The sequence below is a fragment of the Vombatus ursinus genome, unplaced genomic scaffold (genome assembly GCF_900497805.2).
Source record: "Vombatus ursinus unplaced genomic scaffold, bare-nosed wombat genome assembly UNPS02015152.1, whole genome shotgun sequence".
In the NCBI taxonomy this organism is placed as follows: domain Eukaryota; kingdom Metazoa; phylum Chordata; class Mammalia; order Diprotodontia; family Vombatidae; genus Vombatus; species Vombatus ursinus.
The window spans coordinates 1,422,038-1,441,544 of NW_020954930.1; the positions used below are offsets into that span (position 1 = coordinate 1,422,038).

Consider the following 19,507-nt stretch of genomic DNA (forward strand, 5'->3'; position numbering starts at 1 on the left):
CACGTGGCTATTACCGTACTTTATGCCTGATCACTTCTCACCCAGACCTATTGCAATAGCCTCTTCATTTGTTATCCTCCTTCACACAACTGCCAAAGTGATATACTTTAAGAGTACAGATTTGACCATTCTCCAGAAGCCTTAGTGGCTCCCTATTGCCTCAGGAATGAAACATAAATGCCTCAACTGGTATTTAGAGCCTTTTACAATCTAATTTGTCCTTCCAAGCTGTTTACATTGTACTCCCATTCATGTACTTGGTCCTTTAATTGAACCAGCCTATTTACTGTTTCCTGTATACAATATTCCATCTACCACCTCCCTGCTTTTGCACAAGCTGTTCCCCAAGCCTGGAATATTTTCCCTTTTCATCTCCAAGTCTCAGAATCCCTAAGTCCTCCTCAGTGTTCAACTCAGGTGCCTCCTACAAGGGGCTTCTTTTGATCCTTACTCTCACCTTCCCCCAGGTGTTATTTTGCTCTCTCCTGAAGTATCTTATTTACTTTACATACACACGTTGTTTTGCTTTCCCCCAGTAGAATTTAAACTCCCTGAAGACAGAGACTATTTATTTTTGGTGTTGTATCTAGCTGACCATTTGGCACAAACTACCAGCTTAAATGTTAATTGAACTGAACTGACTGCTGAGAGTTCTTGCTCTCTGGGTCTCAGAACTGGGTTCAGGTCCCAGTCTTTGCTGTTCACTGAATGATCTTAGAAAAGTGCTTTACCTAATTTAAACCTTGGTTTCTCCCTGTAAAATGGGAGAATTAGATTAGATGAGCTCAATTCTCCTTTCTATTATATATATGTATGTGTGTGTCTGTGTGTGTGTGTGTGTATAAATGACAACTATATATGAATGCTCACAGCCATTTTTAAGGTTTCCAGAGCCCTTTGTGTTGGGTGGGTTCTATGTCAGTGAGCCACAGCTGGTCCAGATAAGCCAAAGGCAGCCAGTTGGGATGATTTCCAGGGGTAGGGAACCTGTGGCCTCAAGGCCACGTGTGGCTCTCTAGGTCCTCAAGTGCAGCCCTCTGACTAAATCTAAACTTCACACAACAAATCCCTTTAAGAAAAGGATCTGTTCTGTCAAACTTGGACTTGGTCAAAAGGCCACACCCGAGGACCTAGAAGGCCACATGCGACCCCGAGGCCACAGGTTCCCCACCCCTGGAATTTTAGTCACATCTTCTTGCACCAGACCAAGCTGAATCAATGAAGCAGGGAAGACCTATGGAGTCTTCCATTGTCATCCAGTTCTCTTTCACCTCAGCAAAAAGTCAGATGTGCTAGAAATTAGCCTTTGGCTCAGGTAGAGTTTCTAAAGCCTTTGCTCTGTGGGGAAGAATCTAAGGGTCAGGTGGGTCAGGAATTTGCCTGGCTCCAAGGTGTCTCCTTTAAAAAAAGGAATCATATTGTATCACATATTACCTGTCTGATCTTAATCAAGCTCCTTAACCTCTCTAGGCCTCAGTTTCCTCTTCTGTCAAAAGAGGAGTTGGACTATATGACCTTTGAGGTTCCTTCATGTTAGATCTAGGGTCCTTTGAGTCTGTGTGTGGCCTTGAGCAAGTCACTTTTACTCAATGATGAGGCTGGGGTAGATTACTACTAAGGTCCCTTCCAACGCTAGAGCTCTGAGTCCCTGATCCTAAGTGTAATGTTGGTAAGTCTTATTCAATCTCTGGGCCTCAGTTTCCTCATTTGTAAAATCAGAGGGTAAGACTAGACCACAAAGGTCCCTTCCAGCTCACCTATATGAGTCTGATCCCATGTATGACTTTGGGCAATTCCCTTGCCCTCACTGGAACTCAGTTTCCTCATCTGTAAAATGAGGGAATTGGGCTGGATGGCCTCTGAGGTCTCTTCCAGCCCTAGATCTAGGATTCTATGTGGGACCTTGGACAAGTCACTTCACCTTCTGGGCCTCAGTTTCCTCCTCTGTAAAATGAGGGGGCTGGATTAGATGAACTGTGAGGTCACCTTCCAGCTCTGTATATATGAATCTCTTATCCTATGTGTGACCTTGGGCAAGTCACTTCACTTCGTGAGCCTCAGTTTCCTCCTCTGTAAAATGAGGGGTTTGGTCTAGATGGACTGTGAGGTCGCCTTCCAGCTCTACATCGACGCTCCTGGGATCCACATACAGGGCGCCCCAAAAGTCTTTGTGTAGTTTTAAGCTATTAAAGCTTAAACTGTACTAAGACTTTTGGGACACACTGTACTCGTACTTCAATGATTGTATGAACTCGTCAGTGTGGGCGCTCATTCCCCCAGTGGGAATTGCAAGCTCTCCACGCCGTGCCCTCTCATCCTGGCTGAATCCTGTAAGATTCGTGTCCATGTCAGACCTTAAACGGCGCCTTTTCCTCAAACTTATTTCTGTGACACTAAAAAGTTTTGGAAAGCAACTGACCTACGACTTTTTTACTTTCCTTTCCCTTTTTCATTGTTTGTTTGTTTTTGGAGATGAGACTATCATTGGGAAAGAATTCAACAGCTCTGGTGGAATGCCCCAGAAAATTTCACAAGCTCTTTTAGGAAGTCTTGGGCTCTGAGCATTGGTTTAATTATTTATGTGGCAAAAAACGTTTCCCTCTCTTTCCCTCTCCTCCTTGCCCCATTCCCCCTCCTTCAAGGCTTATTTCTAAAGAGTAAATTTTTAAATGATCAATCCCCTTGAATGTAACACTGGCAAAGAAATAAGGAACAGAGAAGAGTGGCTAAGCTCAACTTTTCCATCACCTTGTTTCCCATGCCAGGAATTGGATATTTCCATTTTTAAAATTCATATTTTCATTGATCACTGGGGAAGGGGCTGACTCTGGAATTCTCATTTAGGGTGTTTTTTTGTACTTATTTTGAGGGGTGGCCCTAAAATTGTATTACTTGCCACCCCCTTCATGATACCTTTCCTGAACACTACCCCCATCCCCATCACCATGTCAGTTCTTCTCCAAGTGATCTCATACCACCTTATACTTGTTTTATATGCTTATCATATTCAAGTTTGTAAGTGATATACTTATCATTCCTGTTGGTTTGTACATTTAGAGGGACCCTGTCTTATGTACCTTTGTTTCTCCCACTTATCTCAGGATCTTATGTGATACATGCTCAATAAAGCCTTGAGAGAAATAATATTGTACCTAAAAACACTCATTAATCGTTGAGCTAACAGTCTTTTGAACAGTGAGAGATGTAGCTGTAGTTTTAGTGGGGAAAGTACTGGACTTGAAATCAGTACCCAGATTGAAGTGTCAGGACCAACCTTGGCCAAGATCCTTGATGTCTCTGAGCCTCAGTTGTCCTCATCTGTAGAAAGAGGATAATAATATTTTCCCTACCTACTTTCACTGGATTGTGAAGGATAAACAACAACAAAAGGGAAAGCATTTTGTAGATTTTAAATGACTATGGAAACGTGCAACATAATTATTACCTATGGTTGAGAGGCAGGCAGCATGGTACAATGGAAGCCATGAGTTCAAATCCTGCCTTTGCTACTTCAAGCCACTCCTGTGGTCATGTAGCTGCTGGAGAAAGGAGGAAAACTGTGTCCCCCATACGGGACTTGGGTGATTGAGGGGGGAATGATGCGTACAAGAAGGGCATCACAGAAGTTGCCTAGAACAGTGTCTGTTTGTGGAACTTAATTTTCTCCACCTAACAGATGGGAAATGCCAATTCCAGACAGCCCTGGCCCAGGGAGAGTGAGGATCAGGAAGAGCTACTTTTGAAATAGTACAAATACCATGAAATCACTGAACATTGTTATTATTACTTGGAATTTTAAAACTGCTGAATGTACTTTCAACTCTCAAGATTTGTACTGGGAATAATTTGAATTCAGTTTCTCATTTTGCATGAAAGCAATAAACATCTTTTTAAAAGATTTCTTTTTCCATTCTAAGTGGTTAGAGGGAATAACATAAGTATAGATCTTGTGAATTCCTTCTGAGTGGAAAATTTTTAAGTATGGTCCCAATCTAAAATTGAACAGGTATAGCATTGGAGAAAAGGTGTTTGCTGAAAAGTCAATTTATGTTTTCTTTGACTTTATTAACTGAGGAGAGTTCTCAGAGGGTGCTGAAGGAGATCAACTTCACAGGTTTGGTCAAGAAGATAAAACTTTTAAAAAATAAGACTCCCTGGGAGACATTTTGGACTACTAGCTCCAATATCAATCTCTCTGTATTAGCAGAAGGCAAGGAGGGAGGGGCAGGTGGGAAATTGCATTGGAATGCAAAGTGGGACACCTGGGTTCAAATTCCTTTGGATGCAAGTGTGCGCACGCTTCTGTGTGTGCGTGTGTGTGTGTGTGTGTGTGTGTGTGTGAGAGAGAGAGAGAGAGAGAGATTTGATGAGGATTTGGTGCAGCTCATATTTCTGATCCTTAGTAGTAAAGACAAAAGACCAAAATTTGAGAACTGATTCTACCACTAATTACTTGTGAATCAATTGTAGTCTGATTATTAGTATGTTTGTGAGTGAATGAACCCATATGTATGTTCAGTCATGTGAATTCAGTGCCTTAGTCAACTTCTTATGTGAAAACTCCATTGACCTGACAACTCCTTTGTAATTTTTTGTCTCAGAGATGTACTTGGGATGCTGAAAGCTTATAACCAGCTTGTGTTCTCATAGCCTGTATATGTAAAAGGCAGGATTTTAACTCAGGTCTTCTGAATCCAAAGTCAGTCCCTTTATTTATTCTACCATATGGCTTCTCATGCTCACTATTTTTAGTATGAAATGTATTTCATGTCATGAAGAAGGCCCTTGAGCTCCAGGGCTCCTGTAGTTAAATGGAAACTCTGGTAGGCCCCACCAAATTGGAAAGACTTGTAAGTCGATTGTAGTGGCCTGAGGACAGGAACAATTTTGATTTTTATGTTTATGTCTCTAGCACTTAAGATGTTCCCTGGCAAATATATTAGATGTTTAATAAAATGCTTTCTAAAGAATGTGGTGCAACAGATTGGATTTGGAATCTGTGGGCATAGGTTCAAAACCCAGCTTCCTACCTCTGTGACCTTGGCCCATGTGATTTCCTTCCTTGGCTTCATTTTGCTCGTGTGTAAAATGAGGGGCTTAGACTGAATGATCCCAGAATCCCTTGCAGTTGTACCTCTATGATCTTATGTGTGCCATTGGGCAGGTGACTCCTTCGTTTCAGTTTCCTTCTCTGAAAATCATGAGGTTAGGCTAGATGGCCTCTGGGGTCCCTTCCTGCTCCAGAGGATCAGGTAAGTACAGAGAGGCACATCACCAGCAGTTTGGTCACCATCAGTGAACTCAAGTGTCATGACTACCCATGAAATGAAAGGTAAAGAATAATATAGTATTAGGGATTCCTCCTCAACATAAGCCAAAAATATTCTAAATGAGAATCTCAGAGTTGGTATCTTTCCTAATGATAACTGAAAATAGGAATTTTCAACAACAGAAACAACTAAATCTTGACTTGGGAAACAAGGGTGGTGGAAGGAAGATTGGATTAGATGGTCTCTAAGACCCCTTCCAGCTCTAAATGAATGATCCTCTGGTCTTAAGTCATTTCTCTTCCATGATACTCAGTTTCCTGTTCTGTAAAAGAGGGGAGTTGGACTGGTTGGACTTTGAGGTTTTATTCAGCTTGAAATCTATGTTCCTATAAAGTTGCTTAACCTGCATGGGTCTCAGTTTCTTTATATGCAAGTAGCACCTACTTTACAGAGTTGTTATAAGGCTCAAAGTAATATATGTCAAGTGGTTTGGAAACCATATACATACATATGTATACATATATATGTACATACACACATACATACACACACCACATATATATACCATATATATACATTTCTCTCTATATATACATTATATATATATATACACACATATATCTTATATATAACAGAGAGAGAAAGAGAGACAGTGGCTCTTTTTAGTATCATTATTATGTGGAAATTGGGGATGTTCTAAGGGCTTCACTCTGCATGTAGAATTCTAAAGGCCATGCCCTCTGGGAAACTTGGTTTCTTCCTTTGTAAAATGAGAAGCTTGGACTAGCTAGGCTATGGGGTCCCCTCCAGCCCTACATCTCTGTTTCCCATCCCTGGCCTTCAGTTTCCTATTCCTGAAGGAGAGGGTTGGACTCGATGATCCCAGGGGCCCTGATGGTGGTTATGTTAGTATTACGAGACATGTATGTGGGGAGGGAGGGGCAGAGCGCGGGGCAGGGCAGGCGCCGATGTCGAGAATCTCGGGTCTCGAGACCGTAACGGTTTCCGTGCGTCATAGCGTCACCGGCACAAGAAGGGGCGTGTGACGTGGGCGAAACAGAAGCAACCATTGCTAGGCAGCTATGCCTGGAGACCGCAGACGCATCAAAGGTCCGGAGAAGTCGCAGGCACCCATCCTTTATGCGCCTCCGGATCAGGTGCTAGAGGAATATACTCGGGAATATGTCCCTACTCGAGACCCTCAGCGCCAGCGGCCTGTGTATGTGAAGGTGGGTTACCTGAGCCAGGCCACTGGCTCTGCCTACTTCGAGTCGGGGGCCACCAAGATTGTGGCGTCTGTGTCGGGCCCACGCCAAGCTGAGGGTGGGGAGCCACCGATCGGGCTCGAAGGCCGCCTAGTATGCCACTTCCGCCGAGCACCTTTCTCGGCCCCAGGCCCTCGGAGATCTCCTTCAGGCGGCAGGGAGGAGAAGGAGCTGAGCCTGGCCCTCCAGGAGGCGCTTGTGCCAGCGGTGCAGTTGCAGCGCTACCCCAGAGCCCTGCTCGAGGTGTCAGTTCTGGTGCTCGAGGATGGCGGCTCGACTTTGGCTGCTGGTATCACGGCCGCGTCTTTGGCCTTGGCAGACGCCAGCATAGAGATGTTCGACCTCGTGGCAGCCTGCGGCCTCGCCCTGCCTCCAGGTGCCGATCCAGCCTGGCTCTTAGATCCCGTCTTCTACGAGGAGCAGCAGGCCGTGGTTGGCCTTACCGTGGCGTTTATGCCCGTGAGCAACCAGGTGTCCGGCCTGTTGGGCAGCGGAGAGGGCCAAGCCGCCGATCGTTGGGCGGAAGGCGTACGACTCGGCACGGAGGGCTGCCAGCGCCTGTACCCCACGATGCAGAGATGCCTAGTGAGAGCCACCAGGAGGAGAAGAGAAGCCCAGATCCAAGCCCAAGCCCAAGCCCAGAGGGCGGCAGAGACAGATCTAGCTGCCCAGGAACGCCAGCCAACTCCTCCGCCTCCACCGGTTCAGCCGCCGCCTCCACCGGTTCAGCCGCCGCCTCCACCGGTTCAGCAGCTTCTCGCTGAGGGGGAAGAGTGATCAGCCAGTTCTGAGGTACAAACGCCAGCTCTCCCCTTCTTCTCACTCTGGCTGTTTTGTTCTTTACGAATTTGACTCTCCGGAAGGGGAGTCAGAAGATTTCTTCATTCCCTCCTTCCTTCATTTACCACTGTTTAATCCTTTTGAAAGCAAAATCAAGAGACTTTACCATCACCATCATTATTGCCATCAGAACTTTCTCACCTCCTGGAAACGGGGAACTAAACCTCCACACACCATCTACTTCTACCTCTCCCGTTGGGAAGCTGTGTCATCTAAAAGCAATGACTACCATACCACCTGACGATCTGGAACTGTGAACTTTGTTCTCTCTGAAGACCTAGAGGACTGAGCATATGGGAAAGGGCAAGGGAGGGAGAAAGGACTGATTACCACATATATATGATGAGGGTCTCTCCATACTGCTGCCCCAACCCCACCCCCACAGACCCCCACAGAAAAGGCGGATCCATAATTAACTGAAATGATGTTCGTTTTCAAGCTGTTTATTAAAAAGTTCTTTAAAAATTCTGCTTTTTGTGTGTTTTGTTAGAAAAAAAAAAGAGTCCCCTGTCATTATATTGCTCTAAGATTTCCATTATTTCACTTGTGTATTTGTTCCTTTATTCCTTCAACTAATAGCTGAATTCACTCATTTAAGCTCCTTGAAGTCAGGAACTGGCCTTTTATCTTTGTCCCCCCCCTCCCCACAATTGCCTAGCTTAGTGGCGTTCACATAGCTAGGGTACAAAAAGTCAGCATGGTATCATGGATAGAGTGCTGGATTTAAGAGGCAGAAAGACCTGGGGGGTTAATCCTCACCTCTAATACTATGTGGCCATAAGAAGACCACTTAATTTCTGTACCTCAGTTTCCTCATCTGTCCTATGGAGATATCGATATCTATAGTACCGAATGAGGACAATAGGATAGAAATGCTTTTTCCTGCCACTCAGAAGGGAATGCTTTGTAAATGGCTACCTTTTGTGATAAGCATGTAGCCCCACAAACAAAGCTTAGGTATCTGAAGCTGTATTCACTAAGATTTGGTCCTTGGTTTAAAAAAGACAAAAACACAGTTACTGATGGGCTATCAGCACCTTAGGTAGGGGGTTGGAAGGCTGATCCCAGGCTTGTAAGGGAGTTTGAATTCAGGTCTGCTTCTGAGGCTCATGTAAATCCTAGCAGCTGGGACATAAGTAGGTCCCCAAAGTTAGTAGCAATATCTGGAGGTGGGTTTTTTTTTAAACAGTTATAATAGTAATAGTTAGTATGAATATAGCACTTTAAGGTTTACAAAGTTTACCTCATTTGTACTATGTTGTTCCTATTTTCCTTAATTCCAAGACCTCTACCACATAATCATGGGGTCAGAGGTTAAATTTAGCAATTTTTGGCATAGATTTATGAAAGGTCAATCCTGTTCATCTAGGTCCAGGTTGGATTGGTTGAGGGTGAGGGAGGCCTTCTGTCTGCTCAGGGCCAGGATGGGGGTGGGGGTGGGGTAGGGAGTCCTTCCTATACACACAGAGAAGCAAAACTATATTATAATATTTTATTATATTGTATAACTATATATAACTATATATTATATATAACATATTAACATATAATGGCTATATTATAATTATAAATTCTAAGTTAGGAAAATTAAAGTATATACATATATACTATATATGTGTGTATTCATATATATATGTGTGTGTGTACTTATATATATATATCTGTGTGTATATATATATATATATATATGCATGTATATCTGTGTAGATCTATATATCTGTATCTATCTACATACTTGCTTTCCCAAATTTTTGCTGGTGAAAGTGAAGACATCTATTGATAGCTACTCTGTAGGTGATTATCTTGGGTATCTGAAAAGCTGTTGTCAGCTATCCTTTCATAGTGATTACTTCAAACTTACGAAATTTAGTAGATAAAAAGAGAAAAAGTCAGAGAAGTGGCCTGTCTAAAAGGGAAATCGTATAGGGGAAGAATTACCCTACTTGTTTGGGATTCATATGATAGCTTAGCACAAGAAAGGCTTTTAGAATCCATGTACCCCAACCCACTGAGCATGTTCTTTTCCCTAACCAGGCCCTTCAAGTCTTCAAGACCCTAACCAGGTCTTCAAGTGCAGCCCTTTGACTGAATCCAAACTTCACAGAACAAATCCCCTTAATAAAATAATTTGTTCTGTAAAACTTTGACATAGTCAAAGGCTGCACCCAAGGACCTAGAAAACCACATGTGGCCTCTGCAGGTTCCCCACCCCTGCCTAAAGTCTTTCTGGATCTCTTATTGCTCAGATTCTTTCCTTCAATTTTCAGATTGATATGTATGCACTTATCAGTGCTTATGTTGGATTTCCCACTGTCCATTGTAAATTCCTCTAGAACAGGGACAGATTCATTTTTCTCTGTATTCCCAGCACCTAGCATAGTGATTTGCACACAGAAAGTGGTTATTCATTGCTCATTGCATTAAATTGCTGTAGCCTCTGTGCACATTATTGTCATGGGAATAAATAGCCACCCATGTTTTGAAAAGTTATATATTGCCACTACTACTTTAAAAGCTTCATTGTAACAGAAATACTTGAAAAGAAAAACTGTTCTAATATCAGTCCAGCCAACCTTCTACTGACCTACATCATATGTTAACAAAATAGAGATTATTTCTTCTCTGTTGTGTGGAATAGAAGAGAAAGATAGACTTTCTGTTATAGTAAATCTTTTAGAATGTGCTAGTCTCACTGGAAAGGATTAGCCAGGATTAGAAATTGGGCACAAAAGCCTGGACTCACATCTGTAGTTTATGAGGTCAGGAAGGAGAATTATTATCTGAGCCTGAGAGACTCTAGCCCTGAGCAGAGGCTCGGGGTGGGGGGAAGAAAAGATGTTCTGCTGATATGAGCTTTCTCGTATCAAATACATAAGAGAATCTTAATTTTGTGTTAGAGATGTTATATCATCATAGGACCTCTGAGTTGCATGATAATGCAGAGGCCTTTGGACCAAGAATCCACTTGATATCATATCAAGCAAATGGTCATTCACCCTTTGCACCAGGATCCCCAGTGAAGGGGAAGAAGATTGCTTCCTCCTGAGAAAGACCTCCACCTTTGTAGAGTTCTTATTATTACTGTTTTTCCTCACATCAAAACCAAAATTTGGCCCTTTGTGCCTGCCCCTCCTTGTCCCTATTTTTACTCTCTTAGGCTAAGCAGAGGGCAGCTAGGTGATGCAGCAGACAGAGCGCCAGACCTGAAGTCAGGAAGACTCATATTCCTGTGTTCCAATATGGCCTCAGACACTTATTAGCTTCGTGACCCTGGACAAGTCACTTGACCCTGTTTGTCTCAGTACCTCATCTGTAAAATGAGCTGGAGAAGGAAATGGCAAGCCACTCCAGTATCTCTGCCAAGAAAACCCCAGTGAAAAGGGGTCACAAAGAGTTGGACAGGACTGAACAACAACAAAGAGGCTAAGCAGAAGCGTAATCACTCTTCCATTTGACATCCCTTTAAATATTTGAAGACAGCTAGCGGTCCTCACTCTCACCCCTACTTCTACCTCTCACTCCTAACTAAGTCTTTTCTTTTGCAGGTTAAACAGCCTCAATTCCTTCAATCATTCCTTACAGGCATGATGTCAGCACTGTTTGTCATCCTACTTGCCCTACTCTGGTTGCTCTCTGACTTATCACCGGTCTTCTTACAACATGACAGAGGTAGTAGTACGAGGATTATTAGTGGCATTTTGCAGAAAAGGAAACTGAGCCTCAAATGACTAATTGATTGGCCCATGGTTGCTGTTATCAAGTGGTTTAGGTGGAGCCGAAACCCAGGTCTTCTGACTCTAAGCCCAATCTTCTTTTTTCATAATCAATATCATGTTACCTTTCAGCATGCAGGTGGGAGAAGATGGTGACGTTTCTGCATTCTGTGATCCCATTTGAAGAGCTCGTTGACATTGGTTTTTATTTTATTTTATTTTAAGGCAATTGGGGTTAAATGATTTGCCCAGGGTCACACAGCTAGTAAGTGTCAAGTGTTTGGTCTGAGGTCGCATTTGAACTCAGGTCCTCCTGACTTCAGGGCCAGTGTTGTATCCATTATGCCACCTAGCTGCCCCCCTGGTTGACATTGTTTGGAGCTATGCATGCCAGCACTGTTGGATTGTTAAGTGCTCTGGTCAGCTTTATTTTTTTTTTCAGTCAAAGACAAGGTTTATTAGAACATTGTCATATTGGGCAGCCCCTTAAGCAATCTGAACATAAGTAAGCAATGGCTAGATTATAAGAATCTAAGCATCTTAATGGAGATAAGGTGGACCTTATATACAGAAAAGACTGTGGGAGGGACCTAGGAGTGGCCAGTAAGCTGGGGTGAATAGAACTCCTGGAACCTGGACCTCACAGCCAAGGGAGAATGGAGCCTAGCTAGGATTAAGGGTGGGAAATGGCCGGGGGCCATACATAGGGAGGTAAGACAAAGGAAGGCCAGGCTAGGACAAGGATAATAGAATTGGGGGGTTGGGTGTAGCCAAAAGGAAAGGCCAGTTGACTTGACTGAATCATGGCCTCAGGGGAATGCCAGAGATCTCTTTGATCAAGTGGGAGAATTCAAGGACAGTCCAAAGGTTTTCTAGGGCCCATAGATAAATGGGGCCCAAATTGGGACAAAGGTCTCACTTTGGGCCCATACCCCATCATTCCTCCCTCAAACAAATGCGACCCAAATTATTTTGGAGTAAGGGGTGAAGGTCTCGGCTTCTGAAACTGCTTCCTGCTAGCAAGAGGCATAGAGTTGTCCCTGCCTTCAGGGGGTCCCAAAGAGGAGGTTGACTGGAACCGAGCACAGGCTGCATCCAGGGAACGTTAGGGGGACATTGGCTGGTATCCACTGTTTACTACCAACTGTAGGTGAATGGCTTGTAGTCTAGAAGACATCTGACAGAAAAAAACTGCAGGGCCCAGATATAAAGCAGGGACTAGATTTAGGGCCCAGCTTTGAGAGGATAAAACATCCTTAACTCTGTTTGGATTTAGATAATTCAGTTTCCTACCATGTAGTATCAAATCCACCTCACAGCCAGACTCAGGAATAGCCAGGTGGGTGACATTCCCTTTCAAAGGAACATAATGGGGAAACTGAGCCAGGAGGATCCCATCTTAGAATGAGACTAAAATTGTCCTCTCAGCTTTTCCCAATGCTGACTTCCCACCAGTATCACCTTCTCTGAGTAGCTTGTGGCATTTCTCTCAGATGGTGGGTTATTGATTATCGATGGATTATGACCCATCAGACAACTCAAAATAAAATCCTATGAGCTTTTACGTCAAACAGCAAGTTTTATTATCACAGTTTAGGAGAAACTTTTCCAGGATTTACATCTCAAACTTAAATTTGTCCTGGTGTAAAAAGCCAATCATTAGAGATTTCTATACACTTGCAAATTCTCAGCAAGCCATACATAACCCAAACAAACTTTTTGGCTAGTCTACACATTAAAGCAATAACCAACAATAGCTAAATTATTTTAGCAGTAACCAAATTATGAAAAGTTGCTTGACGTGACTGATACAGAAAGTTCACCAATTTGAAACTTGAAACAAACCCATTACCAATCAGGTGACTTCAGTTTTGTTAAATGCACTTCCAAATTACTTTACACAGAGAATCAATATCTCATCATAAACAGTTAAAACTACAAATTTAAAAGAGCGTGCTTACCCAAGTTTGGAGGCTAGCTTCATTACCTTGAGCAGGATGTGCTGAACCTGGGTGAGGTTTTCAGGCAAAGGTTATCCTAGAACCCAAGGCCATTGCCAGGAGGACCCATGCCATAGCTGCTGCCCCTCCCTCCTCCTTCCTTTCCAGGTGGGAGAGGGCAAAAACAAAGGTGAGAAAGGAGTGACCAGGGTTATAAAGAGGAGTTTCAAAATAATCAATCATAAAACCTCCAGAATCTGCCAAGACATTTTTAGCTGTTCTAACTTTTCCCTGTAACCTCCATGAAGGAGGATTCAGGGGTGTGTAGGGAAGGGAGTAAGTAAGCCTCAGGGAACCAAAAAGGAACTACAGTTTTCCTCAATTCTCTAGCACCAAGATTACTGTACCAGAATTGGGCATACATTTCCAGATAGTGCATCTGTCCTTGTCCTCTATGCTGCGGAAGGTGTACCCAGGTCCGTGGCCTTGAACCGACCCAGTGGACCAGAGCCTAAGAGCGTCAGGCTGAGTGCGAGACAGCCTCCTAACTGTCTGCCAGGAAAGCACCTCCAAGCCTTGGTGCTTGGAGAGCGACCCCAACTGCAGAGCAAGAAAGGAGGGAGGGGAGGCTTACATACCTTCCAGTCTTGGCTGGAGAAGAACTTAGGGTTAGGCAGTTTCCCCATATGGGCCACCAAAATGATGTGGTTCAGGGATTCAGGGGTGCTAGGATCCCAGTATCACAACATGCGGATCCTGCCCGAAAGAATTCGACCCAAGCCTTCTCTCAGTCAAAGACAAGGTTTATTACAACATTGTCATATTGGGCAGACTCTTAAGGAGTCTGAACATGAGTAAGCAGTGGCTAGATTGTAAGAATCTAAGCCCAATTTCATTTTTCAAAGCCTGATCTGGGCTCTGCCCAGAGAGCACTGCTATTCTTGCTGGCCAGGCAAGGAGCCTGCTTGGCATCATCTGTGAGCATTGTCTCTGACAAGACACACTTTGTGCTCTGTATATGAGAAAGCAGGCCCCTGACAGAACAATCCTTTTGGCCTGAGTTAGGTTGAGAGGGAAGTGTGTGGATTTTTTTTTAATAGCAGGTCTCTTTGAGGGTTAAGTGGAATAAGTAAAGGTATAATTGAGCCTCAGTGAAAGTGCTGGCACTGAAGAGTTTCAGAACAGAACCACATCTTGCATAATGCTAGTTAATTTACCCAGACAGTTGTTAATCTGAATTGACAAATAGGAAGTAATTATACTGCTGTGCATTACCTACATATTAACATCTATTTATGTTGAAGCAGTAGGCTTTAATGATAGAGTACAGCTAATGATTCAGTTTGGTTACTTAAACTCAAATTTTAACATATTTTTTAAAAAGACAGATGATGCTGCATAATTTATCCAATTTTCCCTGATAGTCATCTCAACTGAATTATGTGCAATTTTGTGGATATGGCCCCTTTAAATATTTTATGAGCTGGTACAGTGGGAGACATATTACTTTATGTCATTATGAGACATATTACTATATCATGTTAAGATATTTCAGAGACTTGAGCTTTTGATTGTCTCATGGATACTGCTTAGAATATTTTTATTTAAAAGTATCTGCTTACTAAGACTATGTATATGTCTACATGTATGTATATGTGTATATATAGACATATACATCATCTATATTTTGTGTACACATGCATATACATATGTACATAATGTTTTTTGCTGCTGTAAGTACCTGAATTATAGGTGGAAATGGTTGCTTAGATAACAAAATACTGAAGTCAATAGGTAATAGGGAGTCATTTTGAAATCTCAGCAAGAGAATGACCTAATAGATGTGTCTTAGGGAGATGAATCTTGTGGTGGTGTACAGGGTGGAACAGAGGTAGTAAGACAGGCAAACAGCTAGGGCAGATGTTGCAATGATCTCTTCATTAGATGGTGAGGACTTCAACTGGGGTGGAAGCTATAGGATGACAAAGAAGTGGCGCAAATCACCCAAATGGTGAAACAAAGACATTTTATGACTTAATTGACTGAGTGTAAACAAAGGGCATGATAGTGAATATGAATGGAGATAGTGAGATGTGATATTTCTATGGGAGTATACAATAAACTTCCGGCCAGAAGGAGGAGATGAATGATGCTCTTCTGCTGCAAATCACAGAGGTGGCGTGGAGTGGACATTTCAGTGATGGGATCTTCAACTGCATCTACTGCAAGTCTAATTCTGCTAGGAGTCCATGATGAATTCTTCACTTGCCTTGCTAACAGTTTTATCACTTGGAAAGTAGAGGTAGCAATGAAAGTAATTGTTATTCTGGGCTTAAATCTGTGCTTCCTCTCTTCCTCTCAAGGTTCTCTCTCTTGATGTGAATTTATGCTTGAATTTAGGGCTTAACCCTTGGCTTTGGTCTGTGGTTTGCTGTAAGGGACACTCAAGAAAGAAAAGTGGTTGGCTGTTAGGACATGTGACTGCAGTTCAGCAGCTGTCTCCCTCCTTAGGGATCTGTCAGCATGTATGTTGCATGGGAATCTTTTTTTTTAATCTTTTTTATTTTTAACAAGTGTTTTTAAAACTTTGGGTTACAAATTTTCTCCCTTCCTCCCTCCCCACCCACCCTCATTGAAAAGGCAAGCATCTTGATACAGGTTATAGATGTATAGTCATGCAAAACACTTCCATAGTAGTCCTGTTGTGAAAAACTAAGTATATTTCCCTTCCTCCTATCCTACCCCCCATTTATTCCATTCTCTCTTTTGACCCTGTCCCTCCACAGAAGTGTTTGCTTTTGATTGTCCCCTCCCTCAATCTGACCTCCCCTCTATCAACCCCCTCCTCTCTTGTCCCCTTCCCCCCTTATTTTCCTGTAGAGTAAGATAGATTTCCATACCCCATTGTGTATGTTATTCCCTCCTTAAGCCAAATCCTATGAGAATAAGATTCACCCATTCCCTCTCACCTTCCCCCATTTCCCCTCCACTGTAAGAGCCTTTTCTTGTCTGTTTCATGTGAGATATTTTACCTCATTCCACTTCTCCCTTTCTCCTTCTCCCAGTATAATCTTCTCCCATCCCTTAATTTTATTTTCCAGATATCCCTTCATCTTCAACTCACCCTGTGCCCTCTATCTATCTATACAAACATATAATTTTTTTCCCTTCCACTACCCTAATACTGACAAAGGACTTATGAGTTACAAATATCATCTTTCCATGCAGGAATGTAAACAGTTCAATCTTAATAAGTCTCTTATGATTTCTCTTTCCTGTTTACCTCTTCCATGTTTCACTTGAGTCTTGTATTTGAAGGTCAAATATTCTATTCAGCTCTGGTCTTTTCCACAGGAATGCTTGAAAGTCCTCTATTTCATTGAATGACCATTTTTTACCCTGAAGGATTATACTCAGTTTTGATGGGTAGGTGATTCTAGGTTGTAGTCCTAATTCCTTTGCCCTCCAGAATATCATACTCCATGCCCTCCGGACCCTTAATGTAGAAGCTGCTAAATCTTGTGTTATCCTGATTGTGTTTCCACAATACTTGAATTGTTTCTTTCTGGCTGCTTGTAATATTTTCTCCTTGACTTGGGAACTCTGGAATTTGGCTACAATATTCCTAGGAGTTTTCCTTTGGGGATCTCTTTCAGGAGGATATCGGTGGATTCTTTCCATTTCTATTTTGCCCTCTGGTTCTAAAATATCAGGGCAGTTTTTCTTGATAATTTCTTGAAAGATGATGTCTAGGCTCTTTTTTTGATCATGACTTTCAGATAGTCCAATAATTTTTAAGTTCTCCCTCCTGGATCTATTTTCCAGGTCAGTTGTTTTTCCAATGAGATATTTCACATTCTCTTCTATTTTTTCATTCCTTTTGATTAGTGTTACAGTGCCTTGATTTCTCAAATTGTCCCTCTCTTCCAATTTCTCCATTCTAATTTTTAAGGAAGTATTTTCTTCAGTAAGCTTTTGGACTTCCTTTTCCATTTGGCTTTTAAGGGCATTCTTCTCCTCATTGGCTTTTTGAACCTCTTTTGCCATTTGGGTTAGGCTATTTTTTAAGGTGTTATTTTCTTCAGTATTTTTTTGGATCTTCTTTAGCATCACTCTCAGTTTTTCCTCTACTTCTCTTACTTACTTCTCAAAATCCTTTTTGAGCTCTTCTATGGCCTGGGACCAATTCATATTTTTCTTGGAGGCTTTGGATGTAGGAGCTTTGGCTTCGTTGTCTTCTTCTGGTTGTATGTTTTGGTCGTCTTTGTCATCAAAGTAAGATAATATAGTCTGACTCTTTTTGCACTGCTTGCTCATGATCCTGGCCAATTACTTGAGTTGTAAACTCTTTATTAAGGTAGGAGTCTGTTTCCAATGCGGAGAATATACTGTCCCAAGCTTCAGGGGTTTTGTGCAGCTGTGTTCAGAAATACTTCTAGGGACCTGTAAATTTTCAGTTCTTCCAAGGTGGTATGATCAAGGGTGAGGTGTTTACTCCTTTCCTGGCCTGTGCTCTGGTCTATGAGCACTCTTTTCTGTCTTGGAACTGTGACGAGGGTTTCCTCTCCACAGCCACTACAAGCTCCACCACACCAGTGTTCCTCCTTGCCCTAGGATCACTACCCAGAACTGTGACCCAGATCCAAGCACGGGTAAAGCAAGAGAATCCTGCACCAGCAGAGAGATCCCTGCAATCCCCTTCTGATCAGCCACTTGATTCCCCCTCTGTCTGTGGGCTGGAAGCTCAAGAGGCAGCCGCTGCCCCGAGGGCATGCTCCGGACTTGTGGCTGAGACCTAGCTCCTTCTCTCCCCGCAGTCATAGACTTTTCCCACTGACCTTCTAAGTTGTCTTTGGTTTTCGTGGGTTGAGAAGTCTGGAAACCGCCACAGCTGCCTGTGATTCAGTCTTCTGAGGCCTGCTCCAGGGTTGTGCTCCTTTCCCAGCCCGGTGCGATATACCTTTCTGATCAACCATTCAGGCTGTCTTGGGCAGGAAATTTGTTTCACTCTGTCTTTTTGTGGGTTCTGCTGCTTTAGAATTTGTTTAGAGCCATTTTTTATAGATATTTAGAAGGGTTTGGGGGAGAGCTTAAGCAAGTCACTGCTTTTACTCTGCCATCTTGGCTCCGCCCCCATAGGAATCTTATGATTGCTTTTTGAGCAGAGTTCATCATTGGCAGCATCCTGAAGTCTGTTGATGTCCATCATGTGTCTCTCCATTGCCCTCCGGGTGACGCACCAGTTTGATTTTTCAGAGATTATAGTATTTAATAATGTATAGTCCTATAATATCATTACAAGAATATTGGTGTCACTAGTGTGGAATTTTGCTTCTCAGGGAGAAGCTACAGGTCCTTAAATACTGTTTTCTTTCCCAAAGACAATACAGTCCACTCTTTTCCTTTTCTGCAATCCTGAGCATAGTCGTCTATTCTTTTGCCACATCTGTGTGAGATGTGCTCGTGGATCAACTTTATGTGCATTCTATCTGAGCGCATACCATAGACTGAACAATAAGCATCTTCATCTATTGGGTTTTATCCTGTTTGCATAGTTAGGTAAAATCTTAGGAGTGATAGTGGATCTCATTCAGAAACTCTGCAGTGTTGTGGGGCTTGATGTACTCAGCATAATGCCATTTATAAAATAGACAATCTGGAGGGTCTTACAATTTATAGGCAATCCCTCCCCGATTTGGACTCAGCACTGGACTTTTTCCATGAGATCTTCCCATGGTGGAATGGAATACAAGTTCTCCCAGTTTGCAGAAAGCCCACAGAGAGTTGTCATAAACCCTGTAGGCTTATGACAACCCAGTCTCCCCACACATGAATAGCTTTGCGAATTAACTGAATGTTATGAATATTAATATCAAAATATGATGTGTCTGTATAATCGTTTGACATAAAATGTTTTGTTAAAAGAGAAAATCCACCCCCTAAGACTTGAACAGAGCTGAGAGGATATAGTATTTATTCTGCATTGGTAAAGGTCAGAAATCAATAGACTTCTCAAAGACTCCCCTAGTCTATAGGTTGTGTGATATTATCCCATAGATCATTGGCAGATTTCTCTGTTATCCTCAAGTATTTACTTGAGGAAAATCTGACTTTCAAAGTTTACTTACTACTCCCTTGGCAAAGTGTGGACTTTTCAAACATCAAAAGACTGAAATATGCCATTTGGGATTGTTGCCCTTTCAATTACTATTGAGAGATACATTGGAGTTTCAGAGGGCTGCTCCTTAAACAAAGGAAAGAGAAAGTGGAGAGATCAGCAGAGAAAGTCCTTAGGTAGAAGAGACACCAGCTACTAGGAAATGAGAAAGGGAGATCGGTCCTGAATGATAGGGCACCTGAAGATTCAAGTGCAGGATTTAACTATCCACCTTCTATGTTCCAGGCAGTATGCGAGAGAGAGAGAGAGAGAGAGAGAGAGAGAGAGAGAGAGAGAGAGAGAGAGAGAGAGAGAGAAAGAG

The 19,507-nt window shown here is 42.6% G+C and overlaps 1 pseudogene; it reads left to right on the plus strand.

The window, feature by feature from the left end:
• Positions 1–6,352: 6,352 nt before the first annotated feature.
• Positions 6,353–7,632, plus strand: LOC114031356 (annotated as a pseudogene).
• The last annotated feature ends 11,875 nt before the right edge of the window (positions 7,633–19,507 follow it).